General features: G+C 46.9%; 2 protein-coding genes across 3 annotated transcripts in view; one reads left to right on the forward strand and one right to left on the reverse strand.

Moving 5' to 3' along the window:
- SMIM19 (small integral membrane protein 19) overlaps positions 1–12,428 on the reverse strand; it is a 158,994-nt gene extending 146,566 nt beyond the window's left edge. The window contains exon 1 of the mRNA XM_069626042.1: positions 12,284–12,428. The gene's annotated coding sequence lies outside the window, so the exon portion shown is untranslated. The remainder of the gene's footprint in view (positions 1–12,283) is intronic.
- Positions 1–20,795, forward strand: part of LOC138510407 (acyl-coenzyme A amino acid N-acyltransferase 1-like) — a 727,070-nt gene that overhangs the window by 186,998 nt on the left and 519,277 nt on the right. Inside the window, exon 1 of one of the 2 annotated variants that reach the window (XM_069626040.1) lies at positions 12,495–12,652. The exons of the other annotated variant lie outside the window; for it this stretch is intronic. The gene's annotated coding sequence lies outside the window, so the exon portion shown is untranslated. Of the gene's footprint in view, positions 1–12,494; positions 12,653–20,795 lie in introns of those variants that run through there. 2 annotated transcript variants of the gene reach the window in all.

A 20,795-nucleotide genomic window follows, 5' to 3' on the forward strand; every position in this document is an offset into this window, starting at 1 on the left:
CGTATGGACGATGTGGTGGTAAGTGGTCGGCTCCACCCTTGTCAAAGACATCACGGTAGGCCTGATATTCCAATGGAATAGTTATATCGGGAGCAGTGGTAACAGCCCCGATAAGGGCTGTGGAGGTGACTAATGCCTGACAGGAAGAATTGGGTGACACATTAGTGCTTAGAAAGCATTGTTCATTGCAGAGCGGGGATGGAAACTGAACGACCCCCTTAGCCCAGTCAATGGCAGGGTTATGTTGTTGAAGCCAGGGAACCCCTAAAATGACCCGGAACTGGGGGCCTTGATCAAGTCGAATGTTATGTTCTCGGTATGCCCTTCTTTGGTTTGCATTTGAACCAGAGAAGTGTTTTGGGTGACCAACCCAGATACCAAGGAGGTACCGTCCACTGCATGAACGGTTTCTGGACGTACCTTAGACACCATAGGCACATTATGAGAACTAGCATAGTCATAGTCATAGTCCATGTAGTTCCCTGTGGCGCCGGAGTCAATAATGGCTAAAGAAGAAAAAGAGATGTCAGGAGTCGCTGTAAAGACCACAGGTAAGCTAACAGGGGCAGAGGTGACCCCGTGTGAGTCCAAAGAATGTACCCCCGGCGTAGGGACTCTTACTAGCGCCGGGTTTTGGCGTTTCCCGCCTTCCCAACAGGTTTCTTTGGACAGTCCATAAGTAGATGGTCCGCCGAACCGCAATACATACAAAGATTGTTAGATCTGCGGTGTTCCCTTTGGGCTGGAGTAAGAGGTCCCCGTATAGCCCCCACTTGCATGGGTTCAGGGGCGGACAAGGAAGAACTGGCGGTTTCCAGCAGTGGAGGGGTCAAACCTGCTGGTTTGCGTTCCCCTTTTCTTTCTGCTCTTCGGTCGTCGATCTGCAAAACCAGATCGAGGAGTTCACCAAAAGCCGTGGGAACTGTAGGTACGGTTGCTAATACATCTTTTAATTCCTCTGATAGCCCTTTGTAAAAGACAGCCGATTTTTTCTCTTCTGGCCAGTCCGTTTCGGCTGCCAGTTGATTAAACCTAGTAAGATAGGTAAACAGAGAGGATGTCCCTTGGCGTAAGTTCAGTAACTCAAGGTCCGTAGCCTGGGATTTGTAACGAGTGTCAAAAACCCGGTTCATAGCTGCGATGAGGGCATCGCAGTCCTATAGCAGGTAGCTGTTTGACTCGAGTAGAGGGTTAGCCCAGGCTGCAGTGGTTCCACCAAAATTGGAAAGGATAAAGGCAGCTTTTGTCGTTGGATTAGGGAAGGCCGTAGGGCGACAAAGAAAGTGCAGCTTGCACTGATTAATAAAGGTCCTATAATTTTTTGGGTCTCCAAGAAATCTCTCAGGAGGAGCTAACGGGAATTGGGAAGCCACCAGTACTGGGGCCGCAGCAAACCCCGATGTTGAGGGATTAGAGACACCTGAAGTCGATGCAGAAGCGTTTGAGACGTCTATCCCCAAAGACTGCGGCTGCGGAAATCTTTGTAGATTATCAATCCTGTGACTCAGAGCATCATGAGCTACTGAAATCTCAGCCCGGAGTTCTGCCACCAGACGTACCATGGCGGCTAAGGGGTCCTCTCCTTCCATATTAATAAGGCTTCTGATTCTGTTACTCATCAACCAGGATGAGGATAAGAAGGTGACCAGGACCGGTATTCGCAGAGTTTGATTGAAGAGCTCGGATGGGGCCTCCAACCGAGCCTCCTCTCTGTGAGGGAATAGATCTTTAAAATGATATGACCCCCTACTGATTAAAACAGTACAAGAGCCCGATCACCCAAAAGAGCGGGGAGAACACACTGCCACGGTTTACCAGCTGTAAAAATAAAGAAGAAGAGATGAGTTCTATAATTGCAGACCGGGGATGGATTATTTCTACCTCAAGACAATATCCCTGTCAAGACTATTCAAGGAACTATGACAATAGGTTGGAATAGGAAAGAAACCCTCCTTACCACTAGTAGTGTTGGGATCAATCCAAGGTGAAACAAATGGCAGTATAAAATAATAAATGGGAATGTTAGTGAGGGTTCTAACCCGAACGGCATGAGGAGCGCACTAGTTCTGGGTTGGTGCACACTCTGTGCAGCGTCCCCCTGTGCACTTGTTGAAGAAAGATAAACACAATTCCCAATGTCCAATATCAGACTTGATAGAAATGTCAATGAATCCCAGACGGTAATCCTGTTAGATATGCTGTTCGGGGCTAGGAGCAAGACTTGAAAGGGTCCTGTTAACGTGCGGGCAGCAGAAGTACAAAATCGATTTGGCAAGGCAGTCCGTGAAAACAAGAAATAGGTCCTGGTACACTAACCTGGCAGTAAAGTACAAAGCAGCAGACAAGACGGTCCGTTAGGCAGGCAAAGGTCAAGAATTCCAGATTATCAGCAAAGGACGAAGACGAAACTTCAAAGGCGTCAGCAACTTCAATCAGAAGCAGCGAGCTGAATGAAAAGACTGCATTTATCCGAAAGAGAAAGCAAAACGTCAGAGCATGGTGATTGGAGGCGCAGGGCACATGATAGTGCAGTGGAGCATCATGGTACTCGTAGTTTGTTCAATTCCTGCCGCAATCTCCATTGTGAAAGGAATGGGGGAATGAAGCGCCGCATACCATAAGGAAGGAAACCATGTTTGCGCGTACCTTTTAAAGAACAAGCCCGTCTTCTGGAGTGATGTGCACGGCGGGGTGTAAAACCTAGCCCCACTAACACAAGCAGCTCTCTTCTCTTGCAGAGCCACGGAAGTGCCTGGAGTCTGCACTTGGGTTTAAGCGGTGCATGGTATAAATCACAGGAGTGAAAAATGCAAGGAAAGCAAAATGATGGGAATAGGGAACTGTGAGGGGAAGGGTATCACAAAACAGAAGGGAAACAGCAGGAAAGAGCAAACTGGCAACACGCTCAGTGGGGCACGCTTTCTTGCAGGGCAAAAACTGCATGAGGCAATCAGTCTGGGGTGCTGCCTCCCACAGCCAGACAGGGACATTTCTCAGAGGGACACCTCCCATTTGGCACCTCAATGAAGGGGCCCAACAGGAGAGGTGCCCCGCTGACAGGACAATGTGTGCCGAGCAATTCCTGCTCAGCACGCTCATGGTCCCGACAGTAGGAAAGCGTATCCTTTCCAAACGGGAGAAAAGTGTCCCGCTGCCAAGATAATGTCCCAAGGAGCTCTGGGCAGCAGAGGGGCTTTCACGTTGCTCTGTGCATTACAACGTGAGCCATTATGCACTGATTGGGGGTGGGGTAAGTATCATCAAGGACTTTTCACCCTTTAGAAACGTTAATGGAAGGGAGTGATCAGAAGTGAGAAGGGTGCATAATGTTGCATGCTTTATGAAATAATGACTATGGCTTTAAAACCCAAGGGGGATTTGTTAGGTTCACATTAATCTGCAGGATGCTATTGTGACTGCATGCAGGATGAAGACAATACAACTAAAGGCATGCTTTTGTTGCTCAACACATTTCTGACAATGTATATAATGTATTGTTTTATTATGAAAGTCTAGTTTATTAAGTAATGTGGTTTGCTTCCAAGGCATTGGTATAAAGTATTATTTAAGCACAGGAAATGCAAAGCTAAATCTTAATATCTGTATCAACTAAACCTGGGAAGATATGCTCAGTTGCTGAAATTGTCCACATCCCAGTTTCAACATTTAACCAAAGTGTGTGATCTTGGGCAAATCATTTGATCGCACTGTCTTATCTGCAGCTCTGGAAGTTGTTCCGATTCACTTCATAGCTTATGTTAATATATTATGCCATCATTAAAAAAAAGCCTAATGACTATAGAGTTGCTCCATATATAAATTGTGCATTTTGGGTATGTTGCACCACAAGGTCATTTGCAACTTGGCTTTCCTATGGCATCTTATTCCAAAGTAACTTCCATGGTGCCTCCAAGTATCAGAGGCTGATGATGCTCCTTGCAATGCCCTGTTCTTTAAATTCACTTCCGTTGGTGCATCCATATGAAAATGAGGTGCTTTGCATGTATTTAGCCCCACAGCTCCTGGACTGAGCTCGGCATGGAGGGGTGAGTTTGCAGGGCTTTTTTCGTGGCTCACCCCCTCCCCCTGCCCCATACACTCTTGCAATGCTGGATACTCCCCTGATATGCAAAACAACAAAGGGGGTCCTGGGAGTCTCTCTGCCAGATATTAGTCCTAGTTACGCGAGCCTTACCCGGTCTTTAGCTCACTATCTTTCACGGAGGAGAAATATCCCAAACATATCAGTCTTTGTCCTGCCCTGGGGAAGTCCAGCACCGAAATGCTAGGTAATTCTCCTCTGAACAAGAGCACCAACACCAACCCCAGACACGTGTTTTGGTCTGGTTGAACCTCATCAGTAGGGTGCAGCTGTGCCTCTCCAAGAATAGTGAGCAAGGGGTCTGCTACCATTGGTGGCAATACCTGACTGATATGGCTGGACCCTTTTTGCAATGGTGCAGACGGGCTACAAAACTATGGTGTGGAAGGTTGCCCAGAGCAATGCCAGTGGTTCAGATGCATTCAAAAGCTTCCACCCATCACTTTTGTGGTTACAGTTCGTCTCACTATGTGAGAGGGTATGCCCAGACGTGGGTCTCTTGCTCGCTGCGCCATAGGGAACCAAGCTGCACCTCCCGGGAAACATGTCTGGGGATGCTTGTGTTTCTGTGCAGAGGGGACCTGGCCTAGCAGTTCGGGGTGGGCTGCTACCATTAGTGGCAGTACCCTTCACGCTCACCTGGTATCCACGGGGACGCCACTCAGCCCTGGTTGGATGATTTGCCCTCTCGAAAGCTCTCCCGGTCCCCTGGTAAGGCCTCTGGTCAAAGATGGGTCTGCAATATAGGAGAGCTGAATTCAATACCAGATTGTCTATGTTTTCCCACCTCCCTTCGCCTCAACTCCTTCTTCCCCCTTGGGCCTTCACCTCACCTTAATATTGTAAAAGGTGGATTCTCCATCCTGCTCCTCGTGGCAGGGGCGCGTAGATGTGGGGGGCGAACAGCGACCAAGTTACTTCACTGGTGCAACCCCGCCTGTGGGAATCCAGGCCTGCTGCGACTCCGTAGGTTTGCTGCTTTACAGTCTTTATATGCAGTTCCTATGTTCCTCTTCGAATAATAATGTCTTGCTTCTTTCCTTTTTAGGTATGGAAAGGTATTTTGGTGTCGTCATGCAGATTGAAGATGAGCATGGGCCGGTAGGCGAAAGCACGGTAAGTGCGATGCTGTCCGGCGAGTAATGCGCGATGCCCGGCGCGGTTTCACCTTTTAGATTGCTAACCTGTGTCTTTTCTCTCCTTGCAGGTTGCAATGTTCCTCACCAAGCGCCGTAATGTTCCAGCAAGGATACTTAACAGGAGATGACTACCCAGGTAAGAATTGTGTGGCTTTCTTCATTTCGGGAGGAAACGTGAGTAAACGCTTACTAATGGGTCTTTCTGTCTCCCCTTTCCAGGTTATGGTATTTCAGGATGCATGCGGTGCCGGATGATGGAGTTCGTACCTTCAGGTGAGTGGAAATGAAGTCAGCGATGGATTGAAGACAGGATACTGTTCCAGTTAAGTTTCATAGTGCTCTTTCTCTCTCTGCAGGTCCTTGGTTTCAGGTAAACTGGCATCAAAGAACTGGATACGGTGAGCGTTACGCTGCCCACAGCAGAATAACTTAAAGCATGTTCTGCTGTTTGGGTGCGGTTTAAATAGTCTCAGGTAAAGTAGTCCAGGTAAAATAGTCCCAGGCCTGCCACACCCAAAAGACTAGACCGCATAGCTCAGTTCCTTGTAACTGTGCCATGTGTGTGCCTCCATGTTGGCTGAAAACCCCCCCTCCCCCTGCCCCCAAAGTTAAATAGTCCCAAGTTAATATTCCCATTCTAATGTTGGTCATGAGCCTGGCGCCAGGTCTGACTCCAAGAGAGTCTTGGATGAGGTTTTAAGGCCTTTGACCTGGCCCTAACTGGAAGGCTGACTTGCCATTGAGGGCCAGGAGCAAGGGTCATGACAGTACCCGACTGATATGGCAGGACCCTTTTTTGCAATGGCGCAGACGGGCTAAAAATCAGTGGTTCAGATTCATTCAAAACCTTCCATCCGTCACTTTTGTGTTTACAGATACTCCCCTGAAGCAGCCTGTGTTGCAAGAATGCTGCAAAGCTACAGTAAAATCACAGGGGAGACTGGCACAATAAAAGCTGCAAACAGGCTCCAGTTCTTCTGTAACCCAGTCCGCTCTGTGCCAGCAAGGGCGATTCCGTGACAATGTAGCGAAAAAGCTGCAAGGAGGCACTAACGGCATGTTAGAATGATAAGAACTGAAGCTGCTGAACGTTGGCATGTTGACCAGCACTGATGGAGATGCATGAAAATTCTAATCATGTACTCGAAACCAGCATGGAAAGGTAATATGTTAGAAAAGTATTGAGCTGCTGGATATTACAAGACTTGCTGTGGAGGACTCCGTCTTGCGAGATCACACACACACCCATGATCAGGCGAGATTTGCTGAGCGCAAAGCCCGCAAAAAGGACACAAAAGAAGGGAACCCACCGGAGGCTCCAAGAGGCAGTCAGCCCCGGCGCACCTTCTAGCTGAGGACTACAGCTGGTGCAGGGCCTGCCTACAAGGGCCCCAGACAGCCAGAGCATAATACCAAGGGCTGAGGGCAGCCTCATGGGTGCTCTGGCTGTCACAAGTGTGTGAATCCTAGCACACTTGTATGCAGTGAAGACAACTGCATGACTGGAATGATCCACAGTGAGTAAATGCCCCGGCCCTGCCCAGAACTCACGAAATCAACAACATTACAGGCTGGAAAAATGCCCAAGCAGACTGCATGTCCAGGCTACTCGACCAACACGCCCCAGAGACCACTTTCCTCAAAGATGAATCCGTGGTGGCCTCTATAAGCGACCTGAGAAATAGGGACTTCATGGAGATGGGCGAGCGACACTGGCAAGAAGAAATGGAACAAGATGGCGCGCTGCGCCGAGTTTCAGAGTGGGTCTGCGAAGGATGTCCCAACGAGAGGGCAGTCCCTGAAAGTCTTCGCCCGTATTGGAAAGTTAGTAGATATCACAGTGATGAATGGCTTGGTACTGAGAGGAGACCGCGTCATTCCCCCCCCCCAGGCATCTTAAAAGTGATGCTCTGCAGAGAACATTGAAGACACATGGGCAGCAACATGACGAGACTCAGAGCACGCAACGCCTATTTGTGACCCGGAATGGATCAAGAAATAAGGGTGATGATTGAAAGGTGCCACAAGTGCACGAACAGTGACAAGCGGCTCACAGTAAGACAGGCACCCATAGTACCCACGGAAATACCACACGCCATCTGGTACAAATTAGGATTGAACTTAATCGGCCCGCTAGATGGCAAGGTCGGCAGATCACAAGTATGGAGTACTAATGGTGGACTACTTTTCCAACTGGGTAGAGGTCGAATTTGTGCCAAATATCACCACAATCACAGTCATTGAGGTGCTCAGTGCCGCGTTTCAGAGTGAAGGTGCTGAGTAGTAAACCACACCAGGTAAGTTCTTCAATGTATTTAATACATTGTATTTAAAGCATATGCAGGATACATGTATGAGACCCCCAACCAGCACAGCATCACATCCCCAACTGACAAATACAATCCATAACAAGGTCTAGGTTCCAGGGCATCACATTGTGACATCAGCCTTCTAGTGACCAATGACAGTACATCAGAAATACACAACAAATCCATAGCAACTAGTGAACATTCCCATAACACTGACAGCCCATACTTAACACACCCCTCTTCCTCATTTACCAAAAAAAAAAAAAAAAAAAAAAAAAAAAAATTGTATATTTTAAGATGATCTACATAACATCAGCAGATATACTAGCAGGATAAGATATGTAAAATGCCTACTTCCTTATCTTGGCAACTCTTAATAAATTCCAAATTTGACCACTTTCTATCCTAACAGCTCCCTTGAACACTTAGAAAACTAACAGGATCAGAGTACAATAGATCCCTTTTATTGATTACAGGTTTCTTTATTCTGATCAAACCGCCCACTTAAACGACTGTTGTCTTCCTCATCGGAGCCTTCTCATTCATCTTCTTGACCCATTTTTCCTTTCGCTCTTCCATCCTCACCTCCTCCACCACTTTGTTTCTCCCCCTCTACCCAGCCACGCAGGTGGCAACATGGTATTCCCCTTTCTTCCTCATCAGTTTGAAAGTACTCACTCCTCTTTCAACATTTGGTACCATCCGCAAAGCATACAGACGTTCTTTTACAGCAATTCTGAGGTCACTACCACATGCACTTGCTCCTCCAATTCCCTCCATTATACATCAATTCATTCCCTCAACCATACCATTTCCTTGTGGATAATACAGTGTGGTTTTCTTATGCATTATTCCACATTTGAACAAATATTCTTGAAACAATTTACCAGTAAACTGTGGACCATTGTCAGTAAGAACACTCCTTGGCAATCCCTCCCTCTCAAAGATGTTCTCCAGGAACTCCACAACGGATTGACTAGTAACATCCCTCAGCAGTTTAAACTCCCGTCCACCTCAAAAACATGCCTATTAAGGCGATAAATATTACTCGTCCCTTACCCATATCAACAGGACCCAGAAAATCAATGGTGAGATCCTGCCAAACACCTCCCGGTGCCACTGTTTTTTTAACCGGCTGCACCACAGCTGAAATATTCTTTCTAGATTTGATGCAGACCACACATTCCCCAACCACAACACGGCCACCAATAGTCTGCCTTTATAACAGCCTTGGTCTTGCAGACACCCACGTGACCCAGGTGGGCAATTTCCACCAACCTTACTCTCAAACTCCCAGGAACAACCAACTTGTCCCAACGATATAGTTGCCCATCTCTCACCGACAATTCCAATACCCACGATGATGCTTTCCTCACCCGATAGCAATCTTTTCTCTGGCCAACCATCCCTGACAAATCCAATAATACGTCTCCACCGCTCATCGGATTGTAAAGCTTCAACCCACTCCTCCTGTATCACCCCTTCCGTGGTGACAAACACCATATTGCCAACATCCACAGATTTGTCATCCTCCCCATCATTGTTGCTTCCTACTCTCAATCTTGGAGCGTAATCCACCTGTACATTGTTTTTACCGGGTACAACCTCAATATTAAATTTAAGACATTGTAACCTAGTTACCAAGCAGGCAACTCTCCTTGAAACTTATCAAGCCCTTTGCTTTCAAAAATTGCTTTTAATGGTTTATGATCAGTTCCGAGTGTGAATCCTTGACCCCACACAAAAAAAGTTTGTCAATTCCCCAATGATATGCTAAGGCCTCCTTCTCTAGGACCGAACAGTTCAATTCATCCCCTTTCAACATCCAACACCACTCCCTCAACACCATCTACTCCCACCTGGGACATCACAACACCAATGTCCATTTTGCTAGCATCCACAGAAAGAATAGTCCTCTTCTTGGTATCACACATAGCTAATGGTTTCGCTATGTCAATTCTCAGTTTTATTTCGTCAAATTCCTTCTGGCAGTCTCTATCCCAGTCAAACGCCACACCCTTCAACAGTGTCCTCAAACCTGTCACCTTATCGGCGTAGTTCGCTACAAAACGATGATAGAAAATCTATGGTACCTAAAAATGACCTCAGTTCAGCCTTGTTCCTTGGAACTTGCATTCTTTTAATCCCATCTACCAAATCTTTTCTCGGCTTGAGGCCCTCCTCAGATATTTCATGAACTAAATACTCTATAGTACGAGTACAAAAGACACATTTTTCTCCTCGTAATGTCATTCCACGGTCTTTGAATATCTTTAAAACAGTCTCCACCTTTTGTTTTAATGTCTCTTCACTTTTCCCGCACACCATCTTGGAAGCACCAAACATCACTCACTCCTTTTAGCAACTTGTCCATAACCTTTTGAAAAACTGATGAAGCAGATATCGACCCAAAAGGCATGCGGCGAAATTGATAGATTCCTTCATATGTAATGAATGCTATAAGTTTTCACGATTCAACATCTAAATCGATTTGGTGATATGCACTTGCCATATCTAGTTTTGCAAAGAACTTAGCAACTCACCCATATTGGGAAGTGGGTATCGGTCAGCTATAATGCACTTATTCAATTCCCTCAAGTCTATACAAACTCTCAGCTCTCCACTAGACTTGTTTACTACTACAACCAGGAAGATCCTCTCTACAGCCTTGGCTGGTTCAATAATACCTGCCTTTTCCAATTGCCTTAATACCTCCTTTACAGCATCACGCATATTCATGGGCAAAGGTCTGAGGATACATGTATGAGACCCGCAACCAGCACAGCATCACATCCCCAACTGACAAATACAATCCAAAACAAGGTCTAGGTTCCAGGGCATCACATTGTGACATCAGCCTTCTAATGACCAATGACAGTACATCAGAAATACACTGACAGCCCATACATAACAGAAGGGCTCCCCGAGGAGATTTTAACTGACCACGGTGTGCAGTTAGTCTCCAGGGAAATTGAAACATTCCTGAGAAAGCACAACATTCGCCAACTGAGGGCAAGTTTGTACCATCCACAACCAAATGGACTAGTGGAAAGGGCGAACCGTTTTTATCAAAGGCGCTCTGCAACTGACCTGTGCATCAGGCCTAGAATCGCACAAGACAGTGAAAGAGGCCATTGCGGCCCACCGCATCACACCAAATGCAATCACCGGGGTATCCCCATTTCAACTGTTGAGGGGGAGAAGGGCAGCATCCACGCTAGTACCCCTGTGGCTATGTCAAATCAGAGAAGGCATTGACATGAGAGACATTGTGTTCCGCATGCAAAAGAACAAAGAACCAATGAAATCCCAAGGCGACAAACGCTGGGCGGCCCATCGCACAGAAGTCAGTGAAGGCAACCCGGTAAAGATATGCCTGCCCCACAAAGACAGCACTACCAGCTCCAAATATAGCACTGCAATGGAAGTAAGCAGCAAAGGGACCAACCGTGTCCACACCAGCGACGGAAGATGATGGAACCTGGAAAGAGTGGCCGTGTACCGCAAGAGAGCATCCACAAACCTCCCCTCCATGGAAGCAGGAAGCAACCAAGACCAATGGGGTTCGGTCAGCGACCACCAACCCTCAGAAATCGACGCTTCAAGAGAAAAGGACCTAGGAGAGCACGCTTACCTCAGCCCCCCCGCCACAGTCCCAAGAACCACAATGAGAGACGAACTCAAAGGACCCGACACCCCACCACTCAAGACCCAGGCATCCTCCCCAGCCCAGACAGACCCCAAAGGGAGAGAAGAAAGCCCACCAGGTTCACTGACTTTGTCATGAACTAACATCCACCTTTTCCCACCAAGGGAGGTGTGGGGGACTCCGTCTCACGAGATCACACACCCATGATCTTTCAAGATTTGCGCAGCGCGAAACGGACACAAAAGGAGAGAACCCGCCAGAGGCTGCAAGAGGCAGTCAGCCCTGGCGCTCCTTCTAGCTGAGGATTACAGCTGGTGCAGGGCCTGCCTACAAGGACCCCAGTCGGCCAGAGCATAATACCAAGGCTGAGGGCAGCCTCCTGGGTGCTCTGGCTGTCACGAGTGTGTGAATCCGATAACACACTTATATGCAGTGAAGCCAACTGCATGACTGGACTGATCCACAGTGAGTAAATGCCCCATCCCTGCCCAGAACTCTAAATACCCCAGGATTGATGTTATAAGAGGTGCACAATGGGCACAATCCGTGTCCTGTCTTTTGTCCAGACCTCTGCACTTGCGTTCGTGATGCCGCCATTAAAGGCAGCTTTTACCGTGCACACGGCAAAGTGTGACTTAATGTACACATCTATTCGTATATGATGCAACATGGGGGGAGTGGCTTTGGGAGCCCCCTCCCACGGGCTCAAGGCACAAATCAAGTGATAAAGGTTGAAAGGCCATGATGCCGCCCATGTTCTCAAGACGACGGAGATACAATGAATACCACTGCCCCCCACCCCCCGAATAGTCGCCCATATCCATCGAAACATCAACACACGTCTTTAAATCGCAATTAATGTGCACATGGAAAGGAACGAAGCGACGTGCACACGAATGTTAAAACGTATTGCTACCCATTACTGATCGTATCCATCTGTCTAAGACCCTAACGAGACCTTCGTGGGAACATGGTGCTCCAAGGGATGACAGCAACAGTGACGCGCGCACAAACAAAAACTGCAGGACCGGCACACCTCTACCCCGTGCCACAATCCTTCCGTCTCACTCACTTGTCCCCTCACCTGCGCACACCGCACTCCTAAATCACGACCACTTGAATGTACTGCGCTCCAAGCCTCCGTAGGCGCTGGCAGTAGACCAGAAGCGTCGTCTTCTAGTTCCCATCCGAGAAGCAGACCATGGTAACGCACCGCCTACTCTTCTTCACGTGACTTTGGGCACGTTGCGTTCTCTCTTATGTACGTAGCGTCTGACCTGATCTTGGGCCTCATCGCGAGCGGGAACTGGGAAGGCTACGGTTGGCATGCTACAAGCACAACTGAAATGCACATGCTCTTAAGTGGCTGAGATTTAAATTCGTATTTTCTTCGGGATACCGGTAAAGTCACCGTAGAAGCCAGAGGCTTGTGCAAGACACCAGATGGAGATGGGTGAGCGGAAAATTACATTTACTTTAAACATTGTTTTCATCTATCAAAGTGCAGTGGTCGAAGTGTAAGAAAAGAAGTAGTGGAACTATGTTCCCTGCTGGCCTGCACCCACTCCCCACAAACCCCATCATCACGTCGCCTACCACACACAATACACACCGCCAAACACTTGCACTTGCTGTTTAAGGGAACGTTCAGTGCAGTGCACTGAAAGGGCACATTTCAACTTCTTCCTACACTTTTATTTTAAACCGGAACACCACTGAAAGGGCAAGTTTCAACTTCTTCCTACACTTTTATTTTAAACCGGAACGGTTTCTTTTTAAATAAAACTATAGGAGCTGTAAAAGGTCATTTAAAAAAGTAGAGTAGCACAGCTCCCGCTCACTTCGACCACTGTCAAAGTGACGGGTATGGAGGGAGGGCTAAGAAAAGGAGCAGTGAATGGGAGCTGGTGGTGTTTTAACTGATCATAGGGGACTAATAAAACAGGCTAATTTAGAGTACTAATTTAAAGGGGAATTTAATGTGTATTGACGAAGAGAGTGTGTTTGGGTTAACAAGTAGTGGGTCGGATGGGGCTATCTGTGTGTTGTGCAGAGGGGTATATGAGTATCTTGGTGTGGGTCTGCAAGTGGTATGGGGCATCTTGGTATAGGTCTAGAGGGAGGGATGGGGGTTTCTTGGTGTGGGTCTGGAGGGAGGGATAGGGGCACATTGGTGTGTGTCTGGAGGGAGGGATGGGGGCACATTGGTCTGGGTCTGGAGGGAGAGATGGGGCATCTTGGTGTGGGTTTCAAGTGTGGCATGGGTTATCTTGGTGTGTGGAGAGGGATGGGGCACCTTGGTGTGGGTCTGGGGGCCAGGGCGGGGGCATCTTGCTGTGTTGAGGGAGGATGGGCCTTCCTTTTCTCCTCTGGCTACTCTCTTGCTTCCTTGTTCACTCACCTGGCTGCTGCGCCTACTGGTTGCATGGTACCCCCAGAGCCTCACTTGGGTACCAGGCTCCCCCATGACCAGTCTTCCTTGTACTGACTTCTGTCCTACCGCGCACTTAGAGGCTGTAACTGTAACCCTTACATCCCCCTTGTCTCCTTGCACTTACCCAGAGCTGCGCTGCCCTGGCTTCACTTACTCAGAGCCATGTTGCCCTGATTACACTTTCCCTGCCCTCTCCCCTGCACACACACCCTCCCCCTTCCCTCTGCACTTCTCGTTGTCACACTTGCATGATCTGAATGTCACAAGACCTAGTAGGATTGTTTGTCTTCCCTCTGTCTCCCCCATCTTGTGTAACGCCTAGAAACACTTGTGTACAGGCACGCTATGAATACCAAATCATATATCATATCATGGGATGGGGCATCTTGGTAGGGTCTGGATTAGAACGAGGGGGCATCTTGCGGGAATCTGGAATGGAGGGGCAGGGGCATCTTGGTGTGTGGAGGCAGGGAGGCATCATTATATGGGTCTGGAGGGAGGGATAGGGCATCTTGGTGGGGTCTGGATTGGAGGGAGGGGGCACCTTGGTTGGGTCTGGAATGGAGGCAGGGATTCATCTGTGTGTTGGTCTGGATCAGAGGGGGGCATGGGGGAATCTTGGTGTGGGGCTGGAGGGAGGGATGGGGGTATCTTTGTGTGGCTCTGAAGGGTGGTATGGTGCATCTTGGTGTGTGGAGATTGATTGGGTGTCTTGGTGTGGGTCTGGAGGGCAGGATGGGGGCATCTTGCTCTGGTGTGAGGATGGGGTATCATTGATCTAGAAGGTGGAATGGGGCAACTTGCTGTGGGTCTGGAGGGAGGGATGGGGGCACATTGGTGTGAGTCTGGAGGGAGGGGTAGGGTCATCTTGAGAAACACACACCAAACCCAAAGAGACGCAGAGGTCCTCTTGTCTAATGTGAACTAGCGTGTTTGCAATGAAGCAGCTTTTTCCCATTCAAGGAACAAACCCCTAACACAAGGAGACCTAGAGTCTGCTCATTTAATGGGAACTAACTTATTCCCAATGAAGCATCTATTTCCCTTTCAAGAAACAGACCTCAACTTGGGGGAAGCAGAAAGGTCCTTTCGTCTAATAGAAACTAGCCTATTCACAATGAAGCAGCTATTTCCCATTTGAGAAACAGACCCCAAACCCAAGAAGACGCAGGGGTCCTCTTGTCTGATGTGAACCGGCCTGTTCACAATGAAGCAGCTATTTCCCACTGGGACAAACACAAGGTCTTGTTGTCTAATGGGAACAAGTCTGTCCTGAAAAAAAAGAAATTGGCCATATTTTTGAAATCGCAGAAGCATCTTTTTTCTGCAGCAGGAAGTGGTCTATATCTGTAAAAGCGTATATTATCATTTAATAAAATGACCTTACGATCTAATATTTCCCATCACAGACGACTTCAAAAGCTCTGGTAAGGAGAAAAGGACAAAAATGTGCCTTTCCCGTAATTAAAGGTAATTTTTTGTAAGTGAAATTAGCTATTTCCCATTAGAAAATGTAAGTTGGTGCTTTTCTCTGATGCGATTTGACATTCTCAGTGATAATAATCTAAAACCCATTATTATGCAGTATTACTGAATAACAGAATGGAGTAGACAGAACGGTAGGAGAGACCCTTGGCAGTCTGGGTTCGTTAGTAGAAGAGGAACTACCCTAAACATCTTTTTAATCAATCTGTTGAAAGCAAGAGCTGCCAGAAACAAAGATCAGAAAGTTTACATCGCCTTTGTTGACCTGTCTAAGGCCTTTGATACGATAAGAAGAGAGAAGCTGTGGGACAAACTTGAGACATGGGAGTGCCCGCAGGTCCTTGTGGAGAATATCAAAGACCTTTATCTCGAAACAAGTATCAGAGTAAGGCTGGATAAAACAGGGACATTAACAGATCAAATTCCTATCAAAACGGGGCTGAAACAAGGTTGTCCCCTAGCGTCAGAACTTTACAACCTATTCACATCAGACATTGGAGACGCTTTTGACTCTACGCGCAGCTTTCCGCCAAAAGTAGCAGGGTCATCAATAGGGAGACTGCTATATGCAGTTGACACTGTTCTGATAGATCAGACTCTGATAGGACTGCAACACCAGTTAACAACTTTGCAGTCCTATGTGGATGCCAATGATCTGATAATCAACCCAGAAAAATCAAGGACAATTAGGTTCACCCAAGGAAGGAAGAACAGTAAAAACAAGAAGATAGAATGGACCCTAAAAGGAAAGAAAATTCTGGAAGTAAACTCGTTTATATATCTGGGAGTCTGCATTAACAATACCAAAAGCGAAGCCCCAAGAATTGATGGTTTAAGACGGAAAGCGATCAATTTAGCGGCGCAGGGGAAAATCTTATTCAAGAGATACTGCACGTTTACCATAATTCCTTTGGTAAAATTTTATAGGATGAAAGCAGAAACGTCAACTTCTTTCCCAGTACAAACATGGCTGACTCTGGAGGGTCTGTTCTGGCGGAAAGTACTCAAACTCCCCAAATCAGTTCCAATTCAACTAATACGGAGAGAAATGGTATTAACATCGTTGAAAGCCATAGTTGATTGGAAAAAAGTCCTTCCATCGCAAATGCGTGGAGGAGAACGTATCTGGAGGATTTAGTGTGCTGAAAAAAGCTTTGAACGAACAGACGGATGCCGTGCTAGTGGAATGATAAGAAAGCCGTCAAGCAATGCTAAAAAACCTGAACGAAACAGAGGCGGACTTATTAAAAAATCTGGATAAAACAAAAAAAAAAGCTGTATATAAGGGACTGGATAGAAACCCAAGAGCACAACGGGAAATATAAGAACTATAAAGAATTCTGGGCTGAGCCACGGAAGTTGAACTTGTTACTAGGATACCTGACACTGTTCCCAAACTGGTACTTTAGGTCAGTCCTCATGAGATACAGACTCAATGTTCTGCCGACCGGAGAGATACTCCAAAGAAGAAACATCATGAGCAGAGAAATAGGGTGTAGATTGTGTAAACTCCCTGGTGAGACAGTCTTTCTAACCTTTAGCTGTCTGGGCCTAAGGAATGAACGTAAGCAGTGCTTAGCGTCATTCTTAGAAGTTATTCAACCATAAGTCTGAATGAATGGTGGAAAACTTTGATCAAAGGAGGGAAAACCAAAATCAACATAGCCCTTGTAAAGTTGGTAATCATAATGCTCAAGAAACTAGAGGTACCGGATCCAGAAGGAATGCGGAAGAGGTGCAGGGCCTTGGACTATAAGCCTCAAAAAGACTGAAATTGGTTACCAACGAGGGCCGAACTCGATGAGATTACTTGTAAATGGTGGGAAGGGTTAAAGGTTTTCGATTTGCAAACCAAATGACCTGTTGAATAAAATTAAAACATTTAAAAAAAGAATTATTATTATGCATGACCTAATCGCGAGGGAAGCAAAATGGGCTTTTACTGTAATGGGAACTAGCGTTGTCAGTGAGAATAATCTAAAACCCATTATTATGCACAACCTGACCACTAGGAGGGCAAAAAGGACCACTTCTCTAGTGGGAAGTAGCCTGCTCACAATTAAGCAGCTATTACTCATTCGAGAAACGGACCTCCAACATGTGGAGACCGAAAAGGTTCTCTCGTCTAATGTGAACTAGCCTGTTCACAATGAAGCAGCTATGTCCCATGCAAGGAACGGACCCCTATCCCGAAGAGACCTAGAGTCCTCTCGTCTAATGGTAACTAGCATATTCACAAAGAAGCTTCTACTTCCCAATACGAGAAACAGACCTCTAACTTTGTGGAACAGAATGGTCTTCTCGGTTAATGGGAACTAGCCTTTTCACAATGAAGCAGCTATTTCCCATTTGAGAAACTGACACCTAACCCAAGGAGACAGAGGTCCTGTCCCTGGGAGAGGAAGAGATCCTCTCGTCTTATGGGGACTAGCCTGCTCACTGTTAAGCAGCTATTTACCATTAGAGAAAGAGACCTCCAACCTTGGACAACCAGAAGGTCTTGTTGTCTAATGGGAACTAGTCTGTTCTTAAAAAAGAAATTGGCCACATTTATGAAAGCACAGAAGCATCCTTTTCTGCAACAGGGAGTGGTCTATATCTGTAAAAGCGTATATTATCATTAACAAAAGGACACAATCTAAATATTTCCCACCAGAGATGACTTCAAAAGCTGTGGTGTGGGGAAAAGGACAAAAGTGTGCCTTTCCTGTAATGAAAGGTCATTTTTTGTAAGTGAAATTAGCTTTTTCCCATTAGAAAATTTAACTTGGTGGTTTTCTCTGATGGGATTTGACATTCTCAGTTGGAATAATCAAAAACCCATTATTATGCAGGACCTGATCATAAAGGAAGCAAAATGGGCCTTTACCCTAGTGGGAACTAGCTTTGTGTTTGAGAATAATCTAAAACCCTATATTCTGCAGGGCCTGACTACCAGGGAAGCAAAAAGGGCCCCTTCGCTAATGGGAACTATAAGTCTAATTGAGAATAATGTAAAGCCTATTATAACGCTGGACCTAGCCACCAAGGGAGCAAAATGGGCCCTTTCTCTAATGGGAACTAGCATTCTCACAGTGAAGCAGCTATATCCTATCTGAGAAATGGCCCTAGCAACCAAAGTCCATTTCTCATTTGGGAACAGTTCCCTTTCAGGCCTTGCTTTGAAAAATCTGTCTTCATGTTCTCAGTGAAGGCATTGAGGGAATGATTGTGTGTCGTAAATTAAATGTTTCATGCTTCGTTATTTTGTGATGTGCCTATAAGGCTTCCGATCAGAAATGGCTATTCTGTGCAGTTAATGTTTTGTCGTCTGTAGATCCCTTTACAGAAGCTTTTATTTCAAAATGGCAAAATGAAAAGGTGTTTGTTTTAATCATGCCTGTGCGTTGTACGCAGGATTACCCACAAACCCTCAATTTGCGCATCATATTTGGATCAATATTTAAGAGAATGCCACAAGATGTAATGAAGATCACCGCCGCTGGAGCACAGGGAGTCTTGATTCTATTAAAGACACAGAGGCAAGAATTACTTTTTTTATCATGAAAACTGAAAAGATGAACTCTAGAAACTTCACATCCCATGATCCGCAGTGTCTCTGGCAGTCTCATGTCTATGTCCTGTCTCTGGGGTCCATCCATCATTTCCTGCCCAGGTCCCTTCCTCTTCTTTGATGCCTTCCATTTGACATTCCGAGGAAGAAGGGCAACAACACTTCCAATGACCCAAACGCATGCTGCTGGCGGCCTTGAACGTGCTGCCCTTCCTTCTAGTTAACACTTCACGGCCCACGCCGCCAAATTCTATTGCAAAACGGAGCCCCACCAACATTCGGCTCCTCAGTTCGTCTTCTGGTCATCGCCTGTCAAAGAAGACAGATATTAGGGAGGGTCATACAACGCAATGCTACATCAATAACTGTCAGACATTTGTACAGCACAGATCCCATACCCTCGCGTTGTTGGGCGGGATAATACTCGCCTCCGTGTCTTTAACAGAGTTAGAACTCCCTGCGCTCAAGCAGGGGTAATCTTCATTCTGGGTCAAGACCATAGGTGGTCATTATGCTTGTTCAAAAGTACTGCACTCTCTATCGGCTTAAAGTAAGAGGTCTTAAAGGTTGAGTCAATGGCCCAATCCTCTGCCTTTAAGATGTCTTGTAGGCTCGCCCTAACTCTGAGGGCTTTGGAAGCCATTGCGCCGCGTACTGAATGCGCCCCGAACCGTGCTATGTCTATGCCTTCCAAGGACATGTTTCACGCACCCATCATGCTATGGTCGCTGCAGCCACCACTCTTTATGGCTTCCTGCGCATGATGAGCAACTGCGACACCCCTCCTGGCCTTATCTCGCCTGTCCTTACTTCGTATTCTTTGATGCAGTTCGCTATGCATAACTTAGGCTGATCCTGGAAATATCGGTATGAAATAACTGCTGAGTGGCTCTTTGTCCGTCTAGCTGTGGAGAAAGTCACTCCCTCCGGTCGAAAGGACTTCCTATCAATTTACGGTGCCTTTACGCCCGATACCCTTCTACAGGACACTAAGCACAATAGCATCTCTAAGTTCCCCGAAAACTGCTGGATTGATAAAATCTCTGTTTCGCAGCCAACTAATAAAGAACTGCAGTACTGTTTCCACGTCCCATAACAGAGTGTATTTTGGAACAGGAGGTGCGTCTACTTTAATCTTGCGCATCAATGTAGCTACTGCTGGGTGTTCCCCCAATCGGGCACTCCTTTTAAGGGGTCATGCACTGATGAGATGGCTGTCCTGTACACTGCTATCATCCTAAACGCTTTACCGCTTTGGGCTAGGAAAGTGAGGAAGTTGAGAACTTGTACTAAAGGGGCTGAAACGGCATGAATGCCGCGCTGGCTGCACCATAGGCTCCAACTCTTCCAAGCTGCCTTGTAGCTTTTGAGTGTATAAGGTGCCCAGGATTGCTTAATGAATTCTGTTGCTGGTCCTGAAATGTCTGGCAAGCTCCACCTGCCCCCGATACCCTGCACACTAGCAGAGGTAGACTCCTCGACTTCGCTAGAGGGTGAAGATTCCCAGTCCGATATGACAGGAGATCCTCTCTGAGAGGGAGTACTTGTGGGAAATCCGATGAAGTTCCATCAGAACTGGAAACTAGGCTAACATGAATGGGGGAAAAGCGTAGTGCACTCCTGACCATGTCTGTAGGAAAGCATCTACCCCTCCAGCTGAAAAACCTCAGTAACTATTTGTTCAACCTGGACGCAGAAAAGTTGGTATTCAAAGGACCCCAGAGGTTCGCTATCTGTGCAAACACTTCCTTGCACAGCATCCAATTGCTGGAGTCGTGCAAATAACGTGAGTTCCAGTCCGCTGCTGGTACTCCGCTGTGACGCATATCTTCTGCGGGAGGCAATAGTACCAAAAATCTAGTTTCCGCCAGCATCTGCAACCGTGTGGTTGATGTAACGGACCGCCGAGATGTTGTCCATCCTGAGTAGGATGCAACAATCTGCTTTGTCTTTGGTAAAAGCTTTTATCGCAAAAGAGCTGCAAGTAATTCCAAGCAGTTGATGTGGAGCGACAGTTCCTCTTAGATCATCTGCCGCCCGTCTCCAGGTGACCGCACCTGGTTCACCAGCCGGCACTGTTGGCATCAGACTCTGACAAGCTCTGGGACATCATTAAAAATCGCT

Source organism: Ambystoma mexicanum, chromosome 6p (genome assembly GCF_040938575.1).
Source record: "Ambystoma mexicanum isolate Mex_15411 chromosome 6p, UKY_AmexF1_1, whole genome shotgun sequence".
NCBI classification, from domain to species: domain Eukaryota; kingdom Metazoa; phylum Chordata; class Amphibia; order Caudata; family Ambystomatidae; genus Ambystoma; species Ambystoma mexicanum.